The sequence below is a fragment of the Ixodes scapularis genome, unplaced genomic scaffold, assembly GCF_016920785.2.
Source record: "Ixodes scapularis isolate PalLabHiFi unplaced genomic scaffold, ASM1692078v2 PGA_scaffold0__279_contigs__length_252992795, whole genome shotgun sequence".
NCBI lineage: Eukaryota > Metazoa > Arthropoda > Arachnida > Ixodida > Ixodidae > Ixodes > Ixodes scapularis.
This window is the reverse complement of record NW_024609835.1, coordinates 3,283,625-3,299,270: the sequence shown is the minus strand read 5'-3', so window position 1 is coordinate 3,299,270 and position 15,646 is coordinate 3,283,625. Positions and strand designations below refer to the sequence as shown.

At 46.1% G+C, this 15,646-nt stretch overlaps 1 protein-coding gene and 1 long non-coding RNA gene across 2 annotated transcripts in view; one reads left to right on the top strand and one right to left on the bottom strand.

The window, feature by feature from the left end:
- LOC120848726 overlaps nucleotides 1–15,646 on the bottom strand; it is a 106,099-nt gene that overhangs the window by 26,084 nt on the left and 64,369 nt on the right. The window lies entirely within an intron of this gene.
- Nucleotides 4,936–5,873, top strand: LOC121838280. The gene is made up of 2 exons (XR_006078451.1): nucleotides 4,936–5,127; nucleotides 5,647–5,873. It is a non-coding gene; the product is annotated as an uncharacterized LOC121838280 (long non-coding RNA).

Genomic DNA, 15,646 nt, shown 5'->3' with positions numbered 1-15,646 from the left:
AGAAAGTAAAACTTAGTCCGCCGTATATGGCGGACTGCAAAACTATGCTGGCAACGTAAGCGGTTTTAATATGGCAGCCTCCGCTTTGCGCCGCGTTCCCTTTCCCTCCTTCCCCCCCCTGCTCACAGGCGTCCATTCTAGATGCCACTTGTCTCTATGCGACGCTCTAATTGGCCCACTGAGTCGTAGCTTCCACAGTTTGCTAAGTGTGCCCTTAGGCAACCAGCCCAACCAGCAATGTAGCTTGGAAGTTGGCACGACACGTTGCGCCATCTAGCGACTGAAAAATAAAACAAATTGGATAGTCCAGGACGGCCTGGGTCGCGAGGACTGTGGGCAGGCGCATTTAGAAACCACGTGTGAACGTGGCACTTTGGATCGGCGTGAGCCTTTTTAGAACTGTTTTTTCATAAAATTAAGTCTCAACTTCACGTCTCTATGACCTTTCCGGGTTCCTGTGACGTCTCTCCTAAGCCTTGAGTTTCCCCAAAAATAAACGCCGCTATTGCTGCGTGAAAGACTGCCACGGTCGTGCAGGTGACCCAAGCGTCAGACTTTACCGCTTCCCTTTAAGACCTTGGGAAGCGACACGGCGACAAAGTGGATTACTGGAGTGCGATGCATCAAGTAAGTGAATTTTACATTAATTGTTGAAGTGAACGAAAATAGATGTGCAGGCTTGAAAAGTGGTCTGAAAGACTCCTTTTGCAAAATAACGTATTTATACTAGTTTTTTTACGAGTCTCTGACACAAACCATTTAGAGAAATACAGTAGGAAAAATTGGGCCGATTGTTGCTTCGCTTTGACGTCGAGAATCAGGCGATCAGGTCTTCAAGCGAGATGTCCTTCGGCCTGTTCCGGCACTCGTAGTTGTCGCATGCATTTGGTTGCGACCGCGTAGTTGTAGGCATGCATTTGGTTGCGACCGCGCGCGCCGTTCGGCACGCGCGGTCGCAACCAAAATCTTTTAAGCATGCAAGTTTTTAAATAGTGGATTTTCGTAGAACAAATTTTTGTTTGTTTCGGCTACCAAATTTAATGCTGAGTCTGGTAAATAATGTGACGGCGTGCAGAGAACAGTATGCAATTTTTTTTTCTAGAAAAAGCTCATGCGAAGCGTAAATATCCTTCTCACACGCACACTTTTTTGCCTGTCGCCAGACTTGTGCACTGTTCTCTAGCACGGAGAGTTTGGTTCTAATTACCCACATTTTATTCTAGTGTCGTGGGGGCGCCGGGAGAAGAAGAAGACGGTCGAGCAAAGCGCGAGCGGGGGCCAGCCGGCGAGGAAAGAGGAAGAGCGTGCTGCACGAGGCTGGGGCCGGGCAGGAACGATAGAGCCGTTCTGGCTGGTCCGCCCATGTCGGTCCCCGGAGCGTTCCACCAGCGAGCTTCGGATCAAGACCGGCGGAAACGGCGAGCCTGGCCTTATCGGCCTAGTCCATTGCGATCCAGGAGTGGTTCTGCAGCGAAACTCTGGCTGTGATAGCCCGGAACAGCTATAGCGTACGCATGCGTGGGAAGGACGATCCGCAGGCGTGGACACGGACTCCGACTGCCAGCTATGAACGACGGGCGACAACTAGGGTCGGCGGGTCCGGACTGCCGGCTCTCGAAGACGGGCAACCGGGAAGTACAGTAAACCCATTCGCTGCCTTCTCGTTGCGTTGTGTCACTTACTGGGAGACGAGCGAAGCACAGACCGATCGGGCGGCGATTATTATAGAGCGACGCCGCAAGCGCACGAAGACAGTTTAAACAGGTGTCCAAATGACAGCTCCAGATTATGCTCTCAACACTTGGACCTATCAAGGCTCCCGATGGTCTTAAAAAACCGCATAAAATAAAAAGGGACATGGCGCGCACGTGCACACGGGGACTGCTGAAATCGGGTTCGTCGCCGCTCGCCACGGCCCGACGGGCAGACTAGCCACTGGCCGACCCATTAAGAGAGACCCCTCCGCTTGTGGCGCCGAATGCAGCACTCTCGTGGCGCCGCCTGGCCATTGCCGGCTGGCTGTCATGCACTTGCGCCATCTTGCCCCAAACAACACTTAAAAGCATGATATCGCACAATGTGAAAGACCTCACTCGAAGCTTCGATCGATCATGACACCGCCTTTGTCGCACTTCCTGAGTGATGACTCATTGCGAAAGGTACGTTGAGGTGCGCGGAGAAATAAAATTCCGGGTGCTGATGAGGATCATGCGAGTCATTTAATTTTATTGCAGCTGTGCGAACGTTATAGTTGACGCAATCATAAAATTCTGTGCCCACTGACACCAACTTGACAACAGGAACCGAAATACACACGAACCTTTCTATGCCACAGAGAGAGGAGCGCAAGCCGTTTGGAGCGCTTCCCCAACTCCGACGTTACCGCGCCGCCTCGAGGCGCCGTCAGTCCGTTGGCGTCTCGCAGTCTACCGTGAAGCGAAGAGCGAACGCCGAGGAGAAACGAAAGCGACCCCCCCCCCCCCCCCCCCCCCCCATTTCCTCTTACCCCCTTTGCCCTCTACAGCTGGTTGAGACATTGCGGAGGGCGCTGGCAAGGAGGAGCCTGCAAGAACAAGCACCCCCCCCCCCCCCCCCACCCTCCTCTGCCCTCCACAGGAACCGGCGCGTTCACATGGCGAAGGAGCAGGCGAGCGACACCCAAACCAACCCTGAAGGCCCGAACCCCACGCAGTAGTTGCGAAGCGAGAGTCTCCTCGCCCTCTAAGACGGCCCGGGAGCTCACGTGACCAACCCAGCTATGAATATACCAGCGCTCACCGCGACTCATCATGGCCATGGTCCTCAGGCTCACGCCATCACGCAGACTAATACGATCACCGGACTCATATCCACCCAAAGACTCTCGTCTTGATTCAGGCTCATGCTCATGAGCCTCGAAACTCACAATCACACTCATGAGTACTTCACTTAGCGCTCAAGCTCACACTCACACTCAAGAGTTTTAAGAACTAACAATCACACTCACGGTTAAACTCGCGTTCATGAGTTCGTAGGGCTCACACTCGCACTCACACTCAAAGAGTTTTAAGAACTCACAATCACACTCACGATCATGAGTTCGCAGGGCTCACACTCGCACTCACACTTATTAGTTCTCAGAACTCGCGATCACACTCGCGATCAGACTCACGCTCATCAGTTCTCAGGACTCACACTCACACTCACACTGATAAGTTCACGTAACTCACGATCACACTCACACTCACACTCACAATTTTTAGAGACTCGCGGCCTCACTCACGATCACCTCAAATCTGATGGTGAGCGTGAGTGATCGTGAGTGATCGCACTCATGAGTGAGAATGCCGAGGTATGTTCGTCGCTGTACTCTTCAGTGCCGTGTTTATTTGGCTGCTTGAACATCTTTGGCTACGGCAGTAAATGCTCGCACCACTGTAATTGTTTAATAGAAAGTCATTTAGGGCCCGAGCCGTTTTTGTTACGACCATGGCCCTCCTCTCGTGTCCTCGTCACATTGTTTTTCTTCTGCGCCACACAACCATGAAGCTTGTGACACACTAGTTTGCATTCACAAGCTTACGACTCGCACAACGTCTAAGCTTGGAAATATATAAGCAACCTGAGAAGGCTGTTTAGTGACTATGAAAATTTGCATAAACTAGAAAACCTGATGACTGAATTAAGGTGGTTAGTTGGGCGAGTTGGTAATGATAGAACATGGTTAAAATTGTGCACAAATAGAAAGGAACAGAGGAGAGAGAAGAGACAAGCACGAACTCACAATTCAATGTATTGAAGGAAGAAAAAAGAACAGCCTGTAGCAACAGCTCGAGCCGAGGCCACACCGGCCTCGGCTCGAGCTGTTGCTACAGGCTGTTCTTTTTTCTTCCTTCAATACATTGAATTGCGAGTTTGTGCTTGTCTCTTCTCTCTCCTCTGTTCCTTTCTATTTGTGCACAATTTTAAACTGATGACTGAAATGCACTCATTGTGGACCACCGGGAGATAAATTGTTCACCAGCACAGTTGTTTCCTAGATATAAGCACAAGCTTGCACTCCTTCTATTTTCCTCAACTGCCAAATGTATGTACAGCATTTGGTGTAGGCTATACGAGGTTGGTCAGAATGATTTTTTTTCTATAAATTAGCATCTCAGCTATCTGTAAACAAAACTTGGAGTCTTTCAGGGCCTCTAGATGTGCAGGGCCACCTCCAGAAAATTATTTTGTGCTTGCCCGTCAGAGCCGCATGTTGGGATATGTATCTAAATAAGCAGCTCTGGTCTGTATGTTTGTTTGTCAACAGCTTGAGCCATTCCCTTTTTGCAGGTTTTATGTCGGTAGTGTTTCATGATTACAAGACAAACAAGGAGGCTAATGCACAGGTTGCAGCCATTAAAATTCTTTTATTTCGGAAGTGGGACAGCAATATTGAGGCTCATACATTTCTAAGTGTGCAGCGAGCAATGAAACGTAAACAAAGGAAGCAATACGTTCCACCATATTTTTAGCACAGGGTTCACATTAGTTCTAAACACAATCAAGAAAAGAAAATGGGTATTTTCACTGGGGAAAGAAACATGCAAGACACAGCATTCACAAGGCATGCCACTTAGAAATGCAAGAATCAAAGAGAAAATAACTTGTAAAATAATGAAAAAAGCATGATCCCATAATAAATGAGAAGATCACAAAAATGCAAACAAGACAAGGATGGAGGGAGGTGCGCATATGAAATGGATGGTCGCTTTGCATACCTTCCTTCATCTTTATCTTATTTCGACTGTTCTAGGTTTAGGTCATTATGCCCAAGCAAAGCGTAAATCACATCATATTTGTGATAAACATCATATACATAAACATCAGTTAAACAAAGCATTTCAGTTAGGGATTATATGAATGATTGTGATTAATGAACTGTGGCTCACTATGTGCTCAAAAGTTTGAAAATGTGCACACTGTGCAACATACGTATTATCCCCATTTCATTGGTGCCACGAGGAAGGGGGGTCCTATACAGTACCACTCTGAATTTAGCCTGCTTGTTTTTCCACCCCTTTCAGGTGGCAGTTGCACTGATCTTCCCAACATTGCCCCCTGGCTGGCATGACTGGCAGAGCAGCAAGGATGGCTCATTCTCCCTAGGTTACGTGATGCTGTGCACGGAGTGACCATTTCAAGTACCCGACGAGTATGGTGCCTGGAGCGAGTCTTCGACTGGTGTGTTTAGCCTCCTTTACTGCCCATACATCAAAAGTGGTCACGAAGAGGCAACGAATGACGTCACAGAAGTCGAAGTGTCACGCTATTGCATGTTGCGATCCTGGCGGTTGGCCATTGAAAAGTTAAAGAGCAGCCGGGAGTACCACGAGGCGAACACGAGTGTCGCTGTTGTCACGGCGTCCCAACCACCGGCTGCTGGAGCTTCAGTGGACTGTCGAACTGGAGAGTGACCTGCAGCAGAACAGGCGTCTGCCACATCAACCACCGCCGCTGGGAGGATTGCAACCGGCGACAGTATGACACTTGTATGACGCACCGGGCAGAAATTGAGGGACCACTTCTTTGGACACTCTAGACACACCAGTTGGAGATGCGTTCCAGGCACCATACCTATACAGTACCACTCTGGCTTCAGACTGCTTGTTTTTCTACCCCTTTCAGCTGGCAGTCGCACTGATCTTCTCAACATTGTCCCCTGGCTGGTATGACTGGCAGAGCAGCAAGGATGGCTCGTTTTCCCTAGATTACGTGATGCTGCGCACATAGTGATGATTTCAACTACCCAACGAGGCATAGGGATTGTCTTTTTCTTTCAGCAGTGTTGCGAGTCTTTATTTGGGCGGTGTTGTACCTGAATGAGTTAATAAATGTTACGAGTCAGAGAGACATTATATGATGTTTTCAAGAATTTGACAAATTATCATCCCAACATCTTCATTATGGAGGTTGCATGCAGATAATATGTGCATGGGTGTGAAGTTTATTTAGTGCGAGTGAACAATCGTAAAAAAGGTCAACTCACTTTGTCTCGCCTTTATTGCAGTGGAAGAATTGTGATGTATTTTTTTCTTCACGAGGCAATAATATTTTGATTGTGGAGTGGGCACAAAAGTGTTGTGCCCGCGAATCGAGCTTGGTGCAAACCTGTGCATAGTAATAAATCTTTTAGAGCAAAAAAAAAATTAAACCGGTGGCTATTGTTTCATTAGATATTGTTTCGGGGAAAGTTGGTAAACACTCCTCAGCATAGTACTAAACAATGCTTTCGACACATCCACTTGTCAAATGCTGCAGAAATCTTAAGAAAAGAAGATATGCCTGCTTTCAGCAAAGCCTTTCGACTAACTTTAATCGAGATGAAATTCGAGAAGTATAATGTTTTGTGGTGAACAGCTACTGAACAAATACAGTAGTGAAACAACACATCAAAACTTGTTAAAAAAAATTTGTTGAAATGTTTCGCATCTGTAAATGGATTCGAGTGAGTTTTCAGCAGCTTTATGACCAATTTTGTTCTAAGCAGCCATTTGACCCTTCAGAGATCACTTGAGAAGTTGAAATGCATGGCAACACCAAACTAGAAAGCATTCCTGATTTTTCATATTTATTTTACTGACGCAGGGGGCAAGTACATACTACATGTCATTTTTTTTAAAACAAGTAATCCAGCACAAACAACAGAAGTGGGAATAACTGCTGCAATAAAGTGGATATTTGGGGCAGTTGGTTCATTGCAAACAAAAAGCGCCGAATAAATGCAGGGACACAGACGAAGGGAAACAGGACAAGGCGCCTTGTCCTGTTTCTCTTTTTCTGTGTCCTTGTATTTTTTCGGCGCTTTTTGTTTTTAACAACTGCTAGCATGCATACAGGGAACGTTACATATTAGGGGTCAAGAGCTTGCATCAGCAAACGTGCGTGCGCACCACACATGCTTGCTCAGGTCCTTCGCGCCAGAAGCTCTGGAAACTTGTTTATTTTCGGTAAGCGGGGGAACCCACCTGATAGTTTATGCAGGCAACTGCTTTGAAGTTCTCATAAATGTCCGCATAATCGCCACCGGGGCCCGGGCTGTTGATACACGCGTGCGTGAACCCGGTTACTCGAAGGAGGCGGATGATTTCGGGAGCGCCGGGGAAGTGGACGAGTCCGAGCAGTCCGAGCAACAGATGCCTTACGGTGAGACGCGTCACTCTCCCGATTGCGCCGCACGCCGTCTGTTGTGAAATGTTGACAGCTAGAAACATCTTGCCAGCAAAAGTCGCAGCGTGACGAGCAACTGTAGCTTGGGTATCAGCGGCAGCCGCCTGTCGTCGCCGTTCGGATCAGGCCGTCAAGTCGCGGCCGAGCAGCTCCCGCGCCGTTGCCGTTCGTCGTCGCATATCCCGGTGGGATGCATTCAATCACGGAGGAATGGCCGCTTCTCTCGGCGAAAAATACCCGTCAACGAGGGCAACACCGCAATTACAGGACACAAATATTGAACGCGGCGATCCCATATGCGACATCACATCAGCAAGCCGCCATGTTGAAATGACTACGAAGTCGCGTTCAAGATAGGTCCAACCCAGTCTTGAAATTTGGGCACTTCAAGTTCGCTTCAAGCTCCGTTCAAGATCGGTTCAAGTTAAGGTGCGTTTATGAAGCGCGCTTGCTCGTCGCAAGACGGACTTGAGCAAGTTGAAGCTCGACTTCAGAGCAAGTCACATCTATGAATTCGGGGGTTAGTGGCGCGCTGGGATGAGCGCTAGAAGTATTCGAGCTCGCAACGGCGCAGCTCCGTACACTTAACAGTTGTCGCAAGTCGCGGCTTTGACTGCATTCAAGTTGATCGAAAACGATTTCTGTTCCCGTGAAGCATCACTTCCAGCTGAGTGGATATCCGCTCTACAGAGATTAATTCAAGACGGCAATTGCAGCTTTGCGCGAACAGCACAAATAGAAAAACGAACACTACAATATAAATACTGGCTACGAAGGGCCATGCGGGAAAACAAACTCATGGCTTGGAACCACATTGGAGCGGCTCGATTTATTGGCTTTCAAATAATTATGGCATGATCGAGCGTGTTCTTTTTAATAGGAGATTCATCCCCTGAGCCATTAAAAATAGCCTCAGATGTATGACATTGCTGGAAAAAAATGAACATGTTCGGAATATTTTTTTTTGCTTAGGGAGTCGCCGAAAAATTCCGTACGTTCAAAATGACCACTATAAAAGACGGAAACGCAGGGCTCGGTAGTAGTGATCGGGGTAGTGTGCTGTTGTATTGATGTTTGTATGTGCGATGCCTGTGTATGCGTTCAATATATGTTGACCTGATGTTTGTAGTGTGCGCAACGTGTCTACATGTGTTAGAGATTCCGAAGAAAAGGAAACGCAATTGTGGCGTAAGGAAATAAAAATATTTTTTGTAAAACATGAATTGGGCGGTACCTAGCGCCACCCAGCCTAGCTACGTGCGATTACTCTGCTTGACCCTGCCATCTGGTGGCAAGCGATTTAACATCCTTTTACGCTACGCGGCTACGCCATAGGTTCGTGTTACCGTGCTGAGATAAGCGAAGAGGTTGCTTCGGATTTGCTTTTCTTTTTAGAGCGGCTTTTGGTTTTGCGGGCGAATGATTTTCACTCCTCCGTGATGTGCGGTTGACGCAACGGTTGACGAAGGAATTGTGGCTCGAGGAATAGCAAAGGTAGGACATAAAGTGCGCGAACTGAGTGCCGGTCGTCTCCGTTGAACATCGCAGTGCTGACGATGAGAAGACCGAGTGACTGCATGCTTTCGAAACGTAAGTTTCTTTACCTGCAGGGGTAAAGGAACTTCGGAAATAAATACAGTTCGCGGAAAGCTCGTGTTACGTTTTTATTTCCTGCTCCTCTCGCTTCGTGCAATAGACTTAGTGTTCTCGTTAAGCCTTACCAAGCTCGATTTGCTCGATTCGTGGCCGCCATAATGAGATGCAGTCGACGGAGGAACTTTTCCTCCCCTGCTTAAGGGACGAAAGTTTCTCCCTTTCTGAAGGAACATATGTGTCAAGAGCGTTCCTCCCTTTAGGGAGGACTATACTGACCCTTTTTTCTAAGAGTGTATCACCCTTAAGTATTTAAAAGTTTCGAATTGTTGTAGAGTGAGCTGTCGAAACAATTTCATAACGCTTGAAGCCACACAACTCCGAGACAATTCCGTCATATGGCTTGAGGCGGTCCTCTTCCGTCCGTGTGTTTAGCCGGGGGAAGCTTGCCTCCGCCAACGTCCGCTAAAATTGCAGGGTCTGGACATCCACTCACACCCTCTGTTCACTCTCAGCCAAAGACTCCTCTGCTGTTGAAGTCCACAAAACGGGACGGATACGAGGGCTTGGCAGAACAGATGGACAGGCATATCATTGACTGATCGTGTGTGACGTCAAGTGTGACAAGAACCGACGTGGAAAAAAAGCAGAGAAGGCAAGGAGGAAAGCCGTGACGTTTGCCTGGTGGATGTCGAAACAGAAGACGGTCTGCAGGACTTCAACTTTCACTTTATATGGCGGGAAAGTGTGTTTCACGCGCACTGAAGTATCGTGTTTGAACATCCATTTCAGTTGAAAACGAGCGTGTTGGTTAATAGATACAAAACTTGAAAGTATAAAACAGAGAGGACGAGGAGGGGAACAGGACATCTTTCAAAAAGATGTCCTGTTCCCGTCCTCACAGGACATCTTTCAAAAAGATGTGAAAGATGTCCTGTTCCCGTCCTCGTCCTCTCTGTTTTATACTTTCAAGTTTTGTAACATCCATTTACACACCGTTGAGGGAATAAGAGAAATCCAAGAGCCCTATTGGAAAACCCCAATATAAACAGCGTATTATGGATATTGGTAAACAATATCTTTTTATTGTATTGCAATACAATATAGATAGTGTATTGGAAAACATTACATTTATTGTATTGTATTACAATAAGGATTTGTTATGGGATTCCAATATCCATAATACGCTGAAAATATTGGAATCCAATACCGTATAAACCCTTATTGGATCCCCATGTGTCGTATGGGGATCCAATAAGGGTTTACGATTCCAATATACTCAGCGTATTATGGATATTGGAATCCAATATATTGTATCGGCTACCAATAAAATTATATGAGAGTTGGAATATCACGTTCAGCACGACATTTCTTTGCAACACAGTCTCTTCTTGTGTGTATTCTGAGTGATAAAATAAAAAGTGTTGTTGTCAAATTATGAATAAAGAAGCAAAACACTGGGCTTATCCATACCAAATATATTTAACATATTCCTGAACTGGAGGATCTGGCATTTACTGCAAAAGAAAGTTAATTGTTTAGGACCCCATTCAAAAACTTGTTGTTTGAAAACAGAATGTGAAATCCTCACCTTTTAATGAAAGCAGCACCTGCTAGCTGTAGCCATATAAAACTGCAAAATAAAAATTTGTGATTAGTTCGCAACAAGTAGCAATCCTTCACTAAGCCGGATAGATTCAAAATTATGTCTGCGTTTGATTGTGGAAAAATAAGCTTCCATTCCACTGCCACGGATCATTCTGAGCTCTGTCAATTAAATAAACCTATCGGCTCGTCTGGCTTTACAGTTCCTGCTTTGCACCTAACCACGGTGAAAGATACACTCTTTAGGTGAGGACACGCCGGGGCTGAACGCGCGGCGCGAGGAATCAAATAGTGTTCGTTCGACGGGCATCCGAAAGACTGCATCATTCGGCTGCCACCGTGCCCGCGACTGACAGTGTCACCGGCGGCCAAACGGCGGAACTGTGTGACAGCAAAAAAACATTATCTCGTCGTCATGACACCCCGGTACACCATGGTCTTTCTGCACGTGTGACAACCTCGCTGGAGCTCTGCGCGTGTGGTACATTAGGCGGCACGAGCCGTCTTGAACATGCCCACGGGTCGACGAGTCACCTGCTGGCGTTGCTTGAAACCAAAGTGAGAGAGTGTGAAGAGCGAACTTCATCGGGCCGTGGCCAAGAGCGCGCTGTCCTCACCTGAAGAGTATTATCTTACACCGTGCGCCTAATTAAAGTATCTGGAATGCTCACCTTTGAGGAAAAACAAACTGGTGCTTGCTTGCTTCTAGGCCGTGGAAACTGGGACAAACTGGGAGAGAGATTTGCGATTAGTTGCGTTCAAGTAGCAATTACATTGAGTAGCCCCGTAAAGTACACTAAGTCGATAGGATGGAAGCTTGGGCGAGTTGGTGAACCATACTTGGCGGTGACAGCGCAGCAAAATTAATCTCACACCAGACACTCAGGAAGACAAGCACACTCGCTGAACTTACAACTCTTGTGTATTCGACTGCTTCATTTTTCTCTTCAGCGTCTGGGTTGACTTTTCAGAACGTGATAAGTAGAAGAAGTAGCACGAAATACAAAGGAAAATTCTAAAGAGAAGGCAAAAGAACAGTAAAAGAGAAGATAAATGAAGAAACGGAAAAAAAATCTAAACGAAACACTTTTTCAAATTGTCCCTCTCCCTCATCGCTATCATTTAGATAGAAATTGGAGCTCTTTGGTCGACAGCGCTATAGAAGGACTACTTACACACTTGTCCTTCAGCTGTGCTATCCTTTCCGCTTCCATTATTTCTCTAGTCAATGAGTCTCTACTCCTACCTATTACAGAACAATTTTCAAAATGTGCTATACAGCCACAATTGCGACAATGGATTCCCAAGTGTCCAGCTACGACTCGGTGGGTGTTATAAAAATGCTCTCTTAAACGATCATTCAAACACCTTCCAGTCTAGCGTACATACTCTCTACCACATGAGAGTGGGACAGAATACACGACTCCTTCAGTACAATTTACAAAGCTCTTTTGGTGCTTTTTCAAACAACCAACTTCCCGGTGTGCCGTCATTTACCTTCCTGCACAGGCTTAGAAGCTTATTTGGTGCTGAAAAAGCAACATTAATGTTAATGCAGTTACCTATCTTTTTTAGACCGTTCTAAACTTTATGTATATATGGAACAATGGCCGTCCTTTTCTTTTCTGTATTGCGTTTAGGTCGTTCACCCCATTTTATTCTCTTTAATAAATCCTCTGCCACGGCTGTAAGTAATGCACTAGGATATCCTGTTGACTTTAACCTGCCGATTTGAGCATCAAGGCTAACCTTAAGTGAATGAATACAAGACTTATTAAGCACACAGGGTTTAACAATGCCTCGCTTAACAAGCTTGGACTGTGCTGACTGAAAATTAAGAGGTTTCTTCCCTCTCGGTTTGTATGACCAACATACATGATGCTCCGAAAAAATTAATCTGAGGTCCAAGAACCGTAAGGAACCTTCTGTGGAGAGCTCATGAGTGATTTCTGGTGGATCTATACAGGATTTACAACAGGAAAGAACATTAGAGACTAATATTTGAAAGTCCTTAGCTGCACAATCTAGCACAATCAAAAAATCATCTACAAAGCGAAACACCTTCACAACAGAAGAAGCATCAAAGCTACGTGAAAGGATCCGGCCCCGATGCGCGAGGTAAAGGTTTCTCAAAACTGGTACTATGCATGAACCAATGCATACCCCTGCTTTTTGGAGAAAGGTGTTACCCTCCCAACATAACAAAATATAGGGTGAGCAGTTCAAGGAAACCACCTTGCAAAAATCCTGACGTGGTCTGAAAAGCAATAAGTCATGTATTCATTCAATTAAGGTTAGCTTTGATGCTCAAATCGCCAGGTTAAAGTCAACAGGATATCCTAGTGCATTACTTACAGCCGTGGCAGAGGATTTATTAAAGAGAATAAGATGGGGTGAACGACCTAACGCAATACAGAAAAGAAAAGGACGGCCGTTGTTCCATATATACATAAAGTTTCGCACGGTCTAAAAAAGATAGGTAACTGCATTAACGTTAATGTTGCTTTTTCAGCACCAAATAAGCTTCTAAGCCTGTGCCGGAAGGTAAACGGATCGGCACACCGGGAAGTTGGTTGTTCGAAAAAGCACCAAAAGAGCTTTGTAAATTGTACTGAAGGAGTTGTATATTCTGTCCCACTCCCATGTGTTATAGTCGGTTACAAGTCAAGAAGGTAGGAGAAGCTCCTCCCACAAGTGTGATGCGCCCGTTTCAAATCTCTCCGCAGTCGAAAGAAGAGTTAACTGGAAACGCTCCTTGTTCCGCTTCAATGGATTCCAACTTGTCTCCGATCCCACTTTTTAAGAAAGCGACCTTTGTATTCATCGGAGTTGGAACCGAGCCCCTGAAAGCAGCCTTTGTATCCATCGGGGGGGAAGCTAATCCCCGAAAGTCGTATTTGTTTCCGTCGGTGGGGGGAACTCTAATCTCCCTCTCGTGGCTTCCACAATGCTAAGTCAAAGTCAAAAGATAAAGCAAATATGTACAGAAAGGCAAGACCCTCCTCGCGCGTTGGCCGCAACGTCACGGAAACGGTGGGACGCTATTGGATGCGGAGGTGGCGGAGGGATATCCGATTCCCTTTGAGGGGCATTTGCCGCTACCTTCTTAACCTGTAACTGACTATAGAGATTATGTAGGCCAGCCTGGAAGGTGTTTGAATGATCGTTTAAGAGAGCATTTTTATAACACCCACCGAGTCGTAGCTGGACACTTGGGAATCCATTGTCGCGATTGTGGCTGTATAGCCCATTTTGAAAATTGTTCTGTAATAGGTAGGAGTAGAGACGCATTGACTAGAGAAATAATGGAAGCGGAAAGGATAGCACAGCTGAAGGACAAGTGTGTAAGTAGTCCTTCTATAGCGCTGTCGACCAAAGAGCTCCAATTTCCATCTAAATGATGGAGATGAGGGAGAGGGACGATTTGTAAATGTGTTTCGTATAGATATTTTTTCCGTTTCTTCATTTGTCTTCTCTTTTACTGTTCTTTTGCCTTCTCTTTAGAATTTTCCTTTGTATTTCGTGCTACTTCTTCTACTTATCACGTTCTGAAAAGTCAACCCAGACGCTGAAGAGAAAAATGAAGCAGTCGAATACACAAGAGTTGTAAGTTCAGCACGTGTGCTTGTCTTCCTGAGTGTCTGGTGTGAGTTCGATTTTTCCTGCGCTGTCACCTTCAAGTACACCAAGTCGGAAAGATTAAAAAAATTACATGCGCGGGACATAGATAACCTCTTGCGACGTAACTAGGCATACGTCAATTGCGCTCGCGTGTATTACAGAAAAATAAGCTTCAATGAAGGAGCCCCCAGTCGTTCTGAGCTTCGTCAATTAAAAATGCTGTACCGGTCGTCTGGCTTCAGTATTCCTGCTTCGGGAATCTGGGATTCTCACCTCTGAGGAAAAGCAAACTGGGACCTGCTGGCTCTTAGGCCTTGGAAACTGCCAGAAAGATTTGCGATTAGTTGCGTCCAAGTACCAATTTCTTTGACCAGCCACCTACAGCACACTAAGCCGGATAAAATCAAAATTACATGTGTGTGACATAATATGCCTCTCGTGACAAAACTTGGCACATGTTTTGTCGCCTACAGCAACACTGAAGCCAGACAGACAAGCGATACGGCATATTTAATTGACTGAGCTCAGAACGACTGGGGACGCTTTCACTGAAGCTTGTTTTGCTGCAATATTGCAGCAAAACAAGCTTCAGTGAAAGCGTCCCCAGTCGTTCTGGGCTCCGTCAATTAAATATGCCGTACCGCTTGTCTGGCTTCAGTATTGCTGCTTCAGAGCAATCTAGAAAATCTAGAATCCTCACCTTTGAACAAGAATGAACTGGCGCCTGCTGGCTTGTGGGCCGTGGAAACTGCAAGAGATTTGCGATTAGTTACGTTTAAGTAACAATTTTTTTGAGTAGCCAACTACAGCACACTCAAAATTATATGCACGGGACATAGATGCCTCATGCGAAGAACTTCCTTCATCCTTGTTTTCTGTTAACTCTGCCCACCTTCACCACCCGCCTCCAATTTCTGTGCTACTTTTTAAATCTCGATTCCCTGGTTCCCAAAGGCCATGCCATGGCTTGTGCCAGTCACGGGTCTGTCAGCTCTGCAACCGGCGCCATTGTGGCAAAGACGCCAAAGCACCTGGCGCTTATGTACTCTTTTAATATTTTGAGCATGGCTCAAAACAGGTGTATGGGTGTCTGGTATGCCCTTTGCTTATTTGCGGATCGTTTCGAATCAGAGGGTAGGCGCTTTTGCGATCTGAGCGCATGCTCGGTTTTTTACAATAGTTGAAATTGAACTCTGCAGGAATTTTCAATCATAACAAACTGAATGTGCATGCCAAAAGGCATAGCAAATGAAACATCCACCGTCTATCTATTTTCGGTTCTTGTCCGCAAAAAGCTGTCGTATATGTAGCCTTCCTTGCTTAAGCCACTCATCCCTAATGTCCCGGTTGGGTCTCGTCCTGATGAATTGTCGGTGGAGACCTGAGGTGCAGTCAACATCACATTAGACCTTTTGAGACAGAACCATATACTTGCTGGAAGGAAGTACACCCAAACGAATTTTAAACATGTCATTTATAGTGAGTTTTAAAATGAGAGGCCTGATGTAAAATGAGACGTCAATACTGACGCACCAATTTTGCGAACCTAAAATTTTGAAGGCCTTGTCCCCCTCGCTAGGGGTACAAGGCACATGAATCTCGGCATGTGGATGAAATTTTTACCTTAAGATCCTGACTC